This window comes from Papio anubis, chromosome 18 (genome assembly GCF_008728515.1).
Source record: "Papio anubis isolate 15944 chromosome 18, Panubis1.0, whole genome shotgun sequence".
NCBI lineage: Eukaryota > Metazoa > Chordata > Mammalia > Primates > Cercopithecidae > Papio > Papio anubis.
In genome coordinates this window covers 12,300,002-12,313,340 of record NC_044993.1, presented here as the reverse complement: position 1 = coordinate 12,313,340, position 13,339 = coordinate 12,300,002, and the positions used below count along the sequence as shown (strand labels likewise).

At 42.2% G+C, this 13,339-nt stretch overlaps 1 long non-coding RNA gene across 1 annotated transcript in view; it reads right to left on the bottom strand.

The window, feature by feature from the left end:
• Positions 1-13,339, bottom strand: part of LOC108583569 — a 43,791-nt gene extending 30,452 nt beyond the window's left edge. Inside the window, exons 1-2 of the long non-coding RNA XR_002519314.2 lie at positions 11,267-13,339; positions 3,109-3,188 (exon numbers count right to left, since the gene is read on the bottom strand). This is a non-coding gene — a long non-coding RNA (uncharacterized LOC108583569). The remainder of the gene's footprint in view (positions 1-3,108; positions 3,189-11,266) is intronic.

Below are 13,339 nucleotides of genomic sequence, written 5' to 3'. Positions count from 1 at the left end.
GGAGGCATGTTGGTTGTCATGAAACTGGGGTGTACTACTGGCATGTAGTGTGTGCAGGTGAGGGATGCTGCTAACATCCTGTAATGCACAGGACAAAGGGATTTCCCAGCCCAGAACAGCAAACCCGGATCTCTTCCATGTTGATAACCTCTTGCTAGGTGAGCTTATCCATGCTCACAGCTTTAAGTTCAATCTATACACCGAAAACACCAGAATTATATTCTTAGTCCTGACTTCTTTTGTCTCTATAACTTCCCTGCATGTGGATAGACAACTTAGCCTCTCCATTAAATAGCACAGTTAATATATCCAAAACTGAACTCAAACTTTGCCCCACCACTCAGTCTTCTCAAGGTGCCCTGTCTTAGCAAATGACACCACCACCCAGCCTACTACACAAGCTGGAAACCTGGAAGGCCCCTCAGCCACTCCTCCTCGTTCCTCCTCTCCATTTCTATCCAACACGAGTGCTGTAGATTCTGCCTCCCAAGTATCTCTGGAGCCCACCCATTTATCTCCACCTTAACCAACATCACCCTCCTAGTCCCAATTTTTCTTCAGCGATTTCCAGCTCGGGTGATGACATTCACCTCCTTGGCTCTCTATCATCCCCTCACACCAACCAGGGTAGCCCACATGTATTTTGATTCCTCAGAAGACACCATTTAAAATTGGCTATGATAACTTAATTTTCTAAAAAACCCACAATGTTTGAAAGATTGTGTATTTATTTTACCCAGCTGTGACGTCCTTCTCTGAGGGGATTTCCCGGTTGGACCATTGGCAGAGCCCTGACTCAGTCCAAGAAAGGATTCTAGCCTAGTTTATCTGTTGGTGTCTCAACGACAAACAGATGGAACATTTGAGACAGGATGGTTAGAGAAAATACGCGACGAAGATGTGGGTGGGTGTGGGGCAGAAGGTAGTGAAAAAACCTGCAGCTCGTAGCAGCCAAGCTCCAAGCCAGAGGGAACAGGAGAAAGGGAATTGTTTCCAGAACCGCGGGGAAAAAACAGCCCTGCAGAATTGGCTACTTTGAAAGGAATGGTGACCGTAGTTAAAGGTCAGTGACGGTGTAGGGTGACCCTGCAGCGAGGGAGACAGGAAATAGATAACCTGATGTTTAAAGGTGGGTGATGACCACGAAGGGGCGTGGGAGGCGTTGTGGGGTGCTGTTAATTTCTATTTCTTGATTTGGAGTGCCGGTTGCATATGTATTCACTATAAAAATTCATTCGCTAGTACACTTATGCTATGCATTAATTTTAACAATTAAAAATAAGCAGCCTCACTGCTCTCTCTTGACTCCTTCCCCTTTCCCTACCATCCCCTATAAGGGCTTCCTATTGTCCAAACCAGTTGGTGGTTCGGACAATAGGAATACATCCTACTGATGTGTTTCCTTATGACAACATCATTCTACGTGGCGGTAGAGAGCTACATGACACAGGGGGAGAGTGGACCCAGAGTATATATAGCCCATCTAGAATACAAAGGGTATGAGACAAATGCCCCATCTCCCATCAAGCTGTTTGGAGAAAGTGACAGAGGACTTAGCTTTCTTTTTTTTTTTTTTTTTTTTTTTGAGACGGAGTCTCGCTCTGTTGCCCAGGCTGGAGTGCAGTGGCCGGATCTCAGCTCACTGCAAGCTCCGCCTCCCGGGTTTACGCCATTCTCCTGCCTCAGCCTCCCGAGTAGCTGGGACTACAGGCGCCCGCCACCTCGCCCGGCTAGTTTTTTGTATTTTTAGTAGAGACGGGGTTTCACCATGTTAGCCAGGATGGTCTCGATCTCCTGACCTTGTGATCCGCCCGTCTCGGCCTCCCAAAGTGCTGGGATTACAGGCTTGAGCCACCGCGCCCGGCCTAAGGACTTAGCTTTCTGTCTCCAGTCTGCAGAGTCAGCAATCAGAATATTTCCCCAGTATTTCTCACTCGCTTAGGACATCCTCCTGTAAATCCACACTTTCCAGGTCAAGAAACCAGGAATTCATCAAGAGCATCAGGAAACTCCTAAAGAGGTGGAGCCGGATCCTGAATTCCAGAGCTGGAACTTGATAATACATTCAACATCCCCATCATCCTTAAAAGCTGGGGAGGAGTTTGTGTCTAGGCCACTCCTTCTCCCTCCTTCTTCATCCTTTGGGTAAATGTTGAGCCATCACAGGAACAGAAGACATGTTTACTAAGCATCAGCCACACTGCTAAGAACTTTGCAAATGTTATCTCACTTAATGGTCATAACCACCGTATACAATGTCTCACTTTTTAGATAAAGAGTTTGAGGACTGGGACATTTAAGTAACCTTCTGAAGACACATAGTGAATTGACACATGGTGAACATTCTAGGCAAGATCTGGGCTATACTTAGCTCCAGGGCCAGGAAGCTAAGCTCTTACAGACAAATACATTAGCAGGGCATATGAGGTCCTGGACAATCTGGTGCCACCTTTCCTTTCCCAAGCAGTGGATGTCAACTTTGGGGCATTTCATTGTCTCTGGATAAGCTCACATCTGCCAGGCTACTAGATATGAGAAACTCACACCCGGGTTCTATGGAGGTCTTGATCTTGAGACATTCATTTATGCATTCTCACATATCTTCAACACAGGGAAGTCTAGGTTAGTGATAGCAGCATGGACTTGAGAATGAGGCTGACCACTCAGTCCTGCTACCTACTTGCTGTGTGGCCTTAGTGATCCTTCTTAACCTTCCCAGCCTCCTTTATCTTGACTTTAAAATAAAGATGGTAATTATATCTACCTTGCAGAATTCTTGTGAATGTGCGTGTGCACTTTTTCTTAGTCTTAAGAATGTGCTTAACACATAGTAATCCCATAATAAGTTAAACATAAAAAAGACCTGAGATACATATTGAGCACTTACTTACTAAGTACCAGGTCCTATGACAAGGTTGGGATTACATGAGTGACAAAACTAGACATTATCCTGGATCTGGAGACCCTACAGTTAAGGTCTTTCCTGATTGTGAGCCAAACATCTTCACAATTAAACTATCCAATAGGGAAGATTTTCCCACTTGGGTCCTACCAGCGTTACACCATTTATTTCCTGAGAACAGTAGCACTGGGCCTCTTCTTCTTTACCTTAATTCTTGCATGAATTCCTCTTGCCCATTCTTCCTGATAATCTTCATTTTTGCATTTATCCCTCTAGGACTGAATGCCTGGCCAGAGATGATATGCAGCATATGAAAAAAAAAAAAAAAAAAAATTTAAAAATCAATACATTGTTGTTCTGAGTGTCCTCAAAGGGAGTTATTCTTTCTCCATCGATTCATTGGACCACATTAAAGCCCTAAATCAAAATACTAACAAATACTTGCATTGTCATGGATTTTATCAGGCTAAAGAGCTATTTTGTAAGTTTTCTACTATAATAAAATTCTGCAGCCTGCAAGAGCGCCTGGTTTCAGACGACTGAAATTATTTCACTTGGATAAATCTAGTATAGGGTGCTCCAAAGAATAACTGATTTATGGCTTAATGACTTTTCAAACACTGTAGGTTCTAAGACAAATTATCTGCAGGGAATGATATGGTGGGGTTGAGTATGGAGGAAAGTTATGTTGAGGATTCTTAGTGCCTGTTCTTGTTGCCTGAAATTATATGATTGCTAAGCACTTAAATATCACCGAAGAGACCCTTGAATTTTTGGCACTCGATTGAAGAATGTCTCCAGTATTCATATTTCCCTGCATGTAACTTAAATGTAAGGGTGTTGCTTGCTTTCAGTGCAAAGTCAAAATGTCTTGAAATAATGAAATTAATGCAACAGCATGGCAGAGTAGGAGTAGATATAAATTGAAGTCAGGAGACTTCCACTTACTGTCCAAGTATACAGAAGTCACTTTGCTCCATGGCACCCTGACCTGTAAAATGAGGTAGCCAGACTGGATTAGAAATCACCGCTGGCCTCCCCCTGGCAGAATCTGGTTTGCAGATGTGTTTTCTTTGGTCCATACAGTATTAAAAACAAAAAACCGGGCTGGGCGCGGTGGCTCACACCTGTAATCCCAGCACTTTGGGAGGCCGAGACAGGCAGATCACGAGGTCAGGAGATCCAGACCATCCTGGCTAACACAGTGAAACTCAGTCTCTAATAAAAATACAAAATAAATAAATAAATAAATAAAATAAAATAAATCAGCTGGACGAGGTGGCGGGTGCCTGTAATCCCAGCTACTAGGGAGGCTGAGGCAGGAGAATGGCGTGAACCTGGGAGGCGGAACTTGCAGTGAGCCGAGATGGCGGCAGTGCACTCCAGCCTGGGCGACAGAGCGAGACCCCGTCTCAAAAATAACTTGGGGTGGGGGAAGGGGGGAGAGATAGCATTAAGAGATATACCTAATGTAAATGATGAGTTAATGGGTGCCACACACCAGCATAGCACATGTATACACATGTAACAAACCTGCACGTGGTGCACATGTACCCTAGAACATAAAGTGTAATTAAAAAAAAGAAAAATAAATAACAAAAACCAACATAGGCAAGATTTTTAAACCAAGAGATTTCCAGTCAAATTCCAGATTTTTAGCTTTTCCTGAAAAAATGGGGAAGTTTAGCCACATACAGCTGCATCCCCTAAGGACACAACAGTTAGCGCTGTGTAGTCGCTATCCAGAAGGGCCCCTAACAACCTCATTTGCCACAATTTCTATACTCCTCAGATTGGTCCCTGATGTTGAGGCAGAAGTTATTTTTCATTTGTATTCGCATTACTCTGTTATTCTCCTATAGTAGAAAACCACTGAGTTTTCCAACTAGTGATAGAAAAAAGAACATATGTACAGGAGGAGAGAGACAAGGAGAATTCAATAAATGGCAAAGAGAACATGTTCTTGTGGAATTGAGGACAATTTCTAAATCTGTCTTATGCAAACAGAGCATGTGTCCAGTAGTTTACCTTTTTTTTTTGTTTTGAGACAGAGTCTCGCTCTGTCACATGACTGGAGTGCAATGGCGTGTTTTCAGCTCACTACAACCTCTGCCTTCCGGGTTCAAGTGATTCCCCTGCCTCAGCCTCCTGAGTAGCTGGAATTACAGGTGCCCACCACCACGCCCAGCTAATTTTTGTATTTTTAGTAGAGACAGGGTTTCACCATGTTGGCCAGGATGGTCTCGATCTCTTGACCTCGTGATCCACCCACCTCAGCCTCCCAAAGTGCTGGAATTACAGATGTGAGCCACCACACCCAGCCTCTCCTATATATCTAATGAAGCATTATGAAAGAACAAAAAGACTGCTATTCTAAACATCCAAAACCTGGCTTTTCATTGCAGCCTGGCTGTTTACCTTCAGATCACTTTATTTCTCTAAGGCTCAGTTTCCTCTGATACAAAATAGAATATTACTTGTCTTAGTTCATTCAAGCTGCTGTAACAAAATACCTTTGACTGGGTAATTAACAAATGACAGAAACTCATCACTCACAGTTCCGGAGGCTGAGAAGTCCAAGAGCAAGACATGAGTGGATTCAGTGTCTGGTGAGAGCCTGTCCTCATAGACATCACCTTCTACGTGTCTTCACATGGCAGAGGGTGCAAACAAACTTCCCTGCTCCCCTGGGCCTCTTTTATAAGGGCACTCATCCCATTCATGAGAGCTTCACCCTCATCACCTCATCACCTCATTAAGGCCCCACCTCTTCGTTGGTATCACATTGGGGATTAGGTTTCAACATAGGAGTTTTGGAGAAATACCGACATTTAGACCACAATGTAACTTCCCTGCCCATGGGGCAGTGTTTCTGTGACTATCAAACGGAAGGGAGCACAGTGTCATGGTAAAGAAAATGGCCTCTGGAATTAAGCAGACCCAATTACAAAGTCTACATCTAGCACGTCTTAGCTCAGTAACCTCAGGTAAGTAGCTTGCCCTCTCGGTAATAATAATAATAATAGTACCTCTCCCATAAGGTTGTTGTGAAGGCTAAATGTTATAACATTTTAAAAAGCAAATGGCACTATGTAGGCACATAATAAGCAATCAATAAGCGCTATTGCCTCTGTGAAAGGATGCTGTAAACTGAAGAAATCTACAGATGTGGGAGTTCATTCCCATTGGCAGAGAAGCATGACAGGCTATTAGCTCTAGGTGAGAATTAACGATGTCACCCATAGCTCAGTAAAGAATTTCCCAGACCTCTGTCCTAGTTGCCCTAAAACACACACAAAGGTACCTGGACCTTGTTTACTTTTAGAGTAACTCAAGATATCGCTGTTATGCTCACATAGCAAAGCCAAGGAGTCAGAGCTCTTTGTAAAAACCCATGAACTGGTGTTTAATTATAAATGTTTGTGCTCATTTTATGCTTACAAATGTTAACTGCTAACATTGCTGTTATTTTATGTATAGTTTCGTAGAGAACTATCTTATGATAGATTTTTTTTTTTTTTTTTTTTTTTTTTTTGAGAAGGAGTCTAGCTGTTATCCAGCCTGGAGTGCAGTGGTGCTATCTTGGCTCATTGCAACCTCCACCTCCCAGGTTCAAGCGATCCTCCTGCCTCAGCCTCCTGAGTAGCTGGGAATACAGGTGTGCACCACCCGGCCCAACTAATTTTTATATTTTTAGTAGAGATGCGGTTTCACCAATTTGGCCAAGTGGTCTCGAACTCCTAAACTCAAGTGATCTGCCCGCCTCGGCCTCCCAAAGTACTGGGATTACAGGCTTGAGCCACCATGCCTCTTATGATAGAGTCTAACAAACACAAGAGGTAGAGGGGCAAAGTGTTAACAGATAGAATTTCTTCAATTTCCATGATTTTACAAAACTTATTTTTTGCAAATTGAAAGTGGTCTGCTGTTCTGTGAAACCTCTTTGTTTTCAATGCTTTAAGTGTAGAATCACATTTGCTCCACACAGTAACCTCATGGGTTAAATACCAGTAACATCCCCATCTTACACAAAGGGAAACTGAGGCCTGAGGAGATAAGGAGATTTTCCCATGGCCACACAACTGGGAGCAGGTGAAGTGAGGACTCTGGCAGGTAAGCTTCCAAAGCTGTTGCTCTTTATTCTCATGAGGCAGTCTCAGTCTATTGTTTGGTTTCAGCCAAGGTCCATTTCACTGAGTATCTGAGAGAAAAGAGTGTGAGAACCACCAGGGAGATGAGCCTGTTGCATAGCAACCCTGTGCTTGAGCCTGGTGCAGGGTGATAGGCTCCTTAAGTTTTTAAAGCACAGCCACTAAAAATAGCCCAAGAGATGACAGATAAACATGAGGTCTCATCCAGGAAGAAAAAAATCCTCTTGTACAACTGACTATCTTTACTGTGTTGTCCTTGGGGAAAACAAAGTTATGGGATGCTGGATGTCTGCAGCTTTTCTCAGTAGACACATCACTGCTTCATCCCACTTATAGATGAGGGTGGCACCATTCATATGGTCCTCATGAAATATCTCCCTCCATATTTTTTCTACTCTATTGCTGGAATTCAATTCAGATCGAAGCAAACGCTCTCTACTTGATTGCAAAACATGGTCTTCAGCTTCCCTATATTTATCTCCCAGAAATTAATCACCTTGGTTAGAATCACCTTACATACAAACGTTTATAATGTCTACATTTGTCACTCCAGGAGAGACCATGCCAATTACAGTGGCACCATCTATAAATCTCATGCCTTCCAAAGAATATTAGATATTTAATTAGATCTTGAAATCCCTCTTCACCTAGTACCTTAAGGGTCTCCAGGTTCTCTTCTGAGGCTGGTAATTAAAGGAAAAACGTATCCTTGAGTCCTCTGTACCTCTATGAGAATCAGGAAGGGCCCAGAGTAATTACAAAGCCTGAATATCGGCTTAGCTTGAGCAAGCACAAAAGGCAACCAAAAGAAATGTAAATGCAGCCATTGGTCCACAAAGAACTTCCAAACTACTTGGCCATTTATTTATTCAAATATTCTATAAATATTTATTAAGGTAGAATAAGATGTCCCCCAAGATGTCCATCTCCTAATCCCCAGAACTTGTGCATGTTTAATTACACGGCAAAGAGGAATTCGGGTTACAGATGGCATTAAGAGCACTAATCCACTGGTTTTAAACTAAGATGATTATCCTGGATTATCTAGGTGGGCCCAATGTAATCACAAGGCTCCCAAAAGTGGAGGTTGGAGGCAGAAGAGTCCAAGGGATATAGGACTATGAAAGAAAGGCACAGAGAGACGGAGAAAGGAGGCCACCAGCCAAGAAGCAAGAGCAGCCTCCAAAACACAAAAAGAGCAAGGGAACAGATGCCCCTGCCTAGAACATCCAGAGCCTCCAGCCCTGCCAACACCTTGATTCCAGCCCAGTGAAGCCCCATTTGGGCTTCTGACCTCTGGAACTGTAAAATAAAGAACTGGCATTGCTTTAAGCCACAAAGTTTGTGGCAATTTCTTGCAGCAGCAATGAAAAACTTGTGTCAGCACCTGCTTAGTGCTTAATGAGCAGGTTCATGCTCAGTACTGGGAACACAATAGTGAAAAAGACAGCCACTCTCCCTGCCCTCCTGCAGCTTACACTCTAGGGATACAGATAGGAGAAGGAAACAAACAATCAGAGGCTATAACACAGGCAATGAACATAAACGAAAGAAGGATTAACAGAGACTAACAGAGAGTCATTTATTTAGGTGGGGAGGATGGCGCATATCTCTACAAAGGTGACATCTCAGCCTAAAGGAAGAAAAGGGGTTTGGGAAAAAGAATTCCAGATGGAGGGGACTGCATATGCAAAGGCCTAGAGGTGGGAAAGAACTTGACAAATGCCAGGTACAGAGGGAAAACCAAAGTGGTTGGAGCATGGCAGGCCACAAGTGGAAAAGCATGAGATGACATTGATGAGCAGGGAAAGAGCTGGTCATGCTGGGCTGCAAAGGCCTGGAGACCAGTTTGGATTATCCACTAAGAGTTCTGGGTGTGGATAATTTTTAGTAAATACTGACACGACGCAATTTGAATTTAAGATCTTTTATGCTGCTGTGTGAGGGGATGGATTGAAATAGAGGGAGGCAGAAACGTCTGTAAACAACCTTTTGCATTGCTGCATATGGAGATGACAATGCCTTAGACTTGGCTGGTAGCAACAGAGATGGTCAGGTTCAAGACAGTTTCAAAACAGAACTTACAGCCTTGCTGACAGGCTGCATGTGAGAAGCAAAGGGTAAGCATAGCACCTTTCTGTGGTTTATGTTGGTCTTCATTGCCACTGCCATGCTTTTCTTAAGCAAGAGGGAGATAAGAGACAGGATTCTATCTTTATATTGTACACCAGTCAACTCTTGCATATGTATTCATTCATTCAACAAGTATTATTAAGAACCAGGCACTGTTTTAGCTACTGGGAATATAGCAGTAAACTCAGTATAAGCCCTCCACCTACGGTGTTTGTATTCCAGTGGGGTAGACAATGAACAAATAAATGCAAGACATATAATGAAATTTCAGGTAGTCATAGGCTATGAAGAAAAATAAAGCAGGGAATCACTACTTTACATAGGATAGAAATCCTAGCTAGTTTATGGAAATTTCATTATCTAGACTATTATAAATAAGAACTGCAAACAAGAGTTGTCATGAGCCCCAAAGCAGCTCCTTCCCTCTTTCTCTATCAAAAAGGGTTCCATGAATAATCTTGTATTGGGTCATGGAGCATTACTTTATGTTAGTAAGAGGTAAGGAGTAGAAAGAAGAGTAAGAAGAAAGGGCTGGAGGTGAGAGGGAGGGGAATGATGAGAAAGATGCTGCTGGGCCTCAGTTAGCACTGACTTTTCCAACCTGCTTGTCGTGATTGGGTCATGGCACTGTTACTCAGTGACACCTCAGTGCTCATTTTCCTTTATCTCCACAAGAGAAAAGAAGAAGCTTGTAGCAAATCCCATTAGGCTAACAAATTTACAATCATGCCTGGACTGCATGATTTGTATATAATATTTAATTTCAGAATTCACTTACAAGTAAACTTTCCTTTTTATTCAGGTAGTACTGAAACTGGTAAAACCAGAAAAACACCGTTCTCCAAACTGGAGCCTTACCAGCCAAAAACAATAAAACTAATCAGGTAGGCAAACTCTGACATGTCTGTGTTAAAAATAGAAGACTAGCAAAATACTGAGCACATTCTAAACACAAAAACATAGTATACTCTGGGCTTTTTGATGGGGCAGTGGCTGACAAAGCATTCGGTTCAGGCCTTGCACATCATAAATGTACATAATGATGTGATAAAATAGGTTGGTATAATTGAGCAATAAATTTGTAAAATAAGTGTGTGACTGTGCAACTATTGTATACAAAATTGTTCGATTTGTTACAGCAATGGCTGGAGCATAGTCCTTGGAGTAAAAATGCTTATCTATTTGTAGAGCAAGAAAAAGACAAAATAATTAACAAATATGTATGAAGCAACTTTAAGTGTAGAACACTATGGTAGATGAGGAAAAGACAAGATACACATCCCAATAAAACTTTTGCTTCTTGAAGGGTTTTCATACTCAAGAGAGAGAGAAAAGCTAGTAGTAAATAATGCAAATGATGATGATGATGATAATGAGAAGAAAGAGAAGGAGAATATCTAACATTTGTAAATATTTACCATTCTTACTTTATTTATTTATTTTTATTTTATTTTTTTGAGACGGAGTCTCGCTCTGTCGCCCAGGCTGGAGTGCAGTGGCCAGATCTCAGCTCACTGCAAGCTCCGCCTCCCGGGTTTACGCCATTCTCCTGCCTCAGCCTCCCGAGTAGCTGGGACTACAGGCGCCCGCCACCTCGCCCGGCTAGTTTTTTGTATTTTTAGTAGAGACGGGGTTTCACCATGTTAGCCAGGATGGTCTCGATCTCCTGACCTTGTGATCCGCCCGTCTCGGCCTCCCAAAGTGCTGGGATTACAGGCTTGAGCCACCGCGCCCAGCCATTCTTACTTTAGAATTCATCTAAATTGCTTGATGTTTATTGTCACATTTAATCCATACAACATCCCTATGAGATAATCACTGGTTTTATCCACATTTTACAGATGAGAAAACTAAGGAACAGAGAGGTTAAGTAGCTTGCCCAAAGTCACACAGCCTCCAAATGGTGGAGCTGGGATTCAAATCCCTGAAGCCTATGCTGGAAAATCCTGTTCTGTGTTGCCTCCCTGACAATCAAGGAATGAGGGAGCACTTGGTCCACAGAGAGAACATCAGTGAGAGTAAATTTCCTCCTTCTCCTCATATTTCATACTAAATACATGAAAAATGAGCAAATACTCACCTTACAAAGACTGCTACTCTGTGTCTGAAAGAGAAAAAGGTAATTCTTCAGATGTTATGTTTAATATCATTGTCATCATCATGTAGAGAGATAATAATTTTAATGACATATTTCCAGCCTCCACTGGTAAAACAAGAACCAACACCAATTCATCAAAAATGCAAAACTCAACTACCAAATTTCAAATAATTTTTGAAAAAAACGGTCTGGAGAAAAGTTTATGATATAAAATGTTTAGTCATAAAAGCAGGACACAAAACTGTGTTCATATTATAGACTACTCCAATTTTTCATAAGAAAAAACCTTTTTAAGTATACAAGCTGAAATATGTATTTTAAAGTTACAGAAAAATGTAAATACCATAGTTACTTCTGTGTGATGGTATTTAGGATTATTTTAATTCTCTCTTTGAATTATCCTCAGTTTTCTAAGTCTTCTAGAAAGATTTATAGTATTTCTTTAATTTGAAAAGTTTAATCTCAAAATCTACACACCTATGCATTTACAGCTACACATATGCTATTGAAAATCAAATAGAAATTATATTAATGTTATTTCTAGATTTCTAAATCTGTAGAAATCCATATGACATATTGGCTAAGAAAAAGCAACAGTATTTGTTTTCTATTAAGTCCAATCTATAACTTTATTAATAAGATCAAAGGCTATTTTCCTAGTTCCAGGAGAGTGTGAAATCAGCTTTTCTCCCTAAGATAAATGACCTTTACGTGGAATCAAAGACTCAAACATAATGAGAAAAACCATAAGCACGCCTTAAAGATGTCTCATTTCTCTCGAAATCCAGCCTGGAAGCAAAGAGAGAGAGATCCTTGCAAAAAGGGGAAATAAGAGCTCTTATTTCTTACTCCTCTAGCTAGAGGTGGATACATGCTATGGGGAAGAGGGTTGAGTTTTGTGGCTATTGCTCCAACTTCCAAACACCTGCAAAAACACAGAATCCTCTCTCCTCTGCTAGGAGGAGGGCAGGGACTTCTATCTTTGATCCACCAGGCTTAACAGCCACAACTTGGACAGGTGCATGTGCTATTACTTCTGCCATTCCTAGAAAGTCCACTTTGGGGACCTCTTTCTGATAAGGCTGGTTGTGTGCAGTTCAGACTCTTTCAGGAGTGACTGAACAAGCAGGGAAAAGGAAATCCAATCATATGGAAGATAAAGATGTTGAGGGTTTGGCTTCCCAAGCACATCAGAAACGGCCTAATATGCCATGACTGGAACATTGCAAGCAAAAATGATGTTTGATTCATTTTAAGAGTCATAGGTAGATGCTCTGTGACCAAAGGCATTCTATGATAGTGCCCAAAAGTGCCACCTTGTATATACACCTCTGTAATCTCCTCCCCCTGAGTGTGGGTGAAACCAGTGAATACAATGGGATACCATGATGAACATGATTTAGATGATGAGATCTTGGACATCGAGTTGGTGTTATAATGGCATGACACCCTTGGAAGGGAGTAATTGTTGGGGGCAAAAAGACAGACTATGACAGATAGGGTTCTAAGATGTCTGCCCCTTCTCCCCACGCCAGTGTATGTCCCCTCCCCTTCAGTGTGGGACATGGACATCGCACTTATGATTAGTTTACCAACTGGTTAACTTTGAGTTCACCAAAAGGGCGATCATCCCAGGTATGTCTGACCTAATCAGACTTTACAAGAAGGTGAAGCATCAGAGATGTGATCTTGCTGGCCTGAAGAAAACAAACTGCTATGTGGTGAGAGGGAGGCTTCCAAGAGCTGAGAATAACCCTGTTGACAGCTCCTGGAAAAATGGGGACCTTCGACCCTAAGGAACTAAATTCCTGCAGCACCGGGAATGAGTTTGAAAAGCACCCCAAACTCCAGATGAGAACAGCAATGTTGCCAGCACCTTGACTGCAGCCTGTGGGTCTCTGAGCAGTGTTCCAACTAAGTCGTGCCCAGACTCCTGACCTTCAGACACTATGAGATAATAACAAGTGTCGTGGCCAGGAGCAGTGGCTCATGCCTCTAATCCCAGCACCTCCAGAGGCTGAGGCGGGAGGATCACCTGAGATCAGGAGTTCGAGA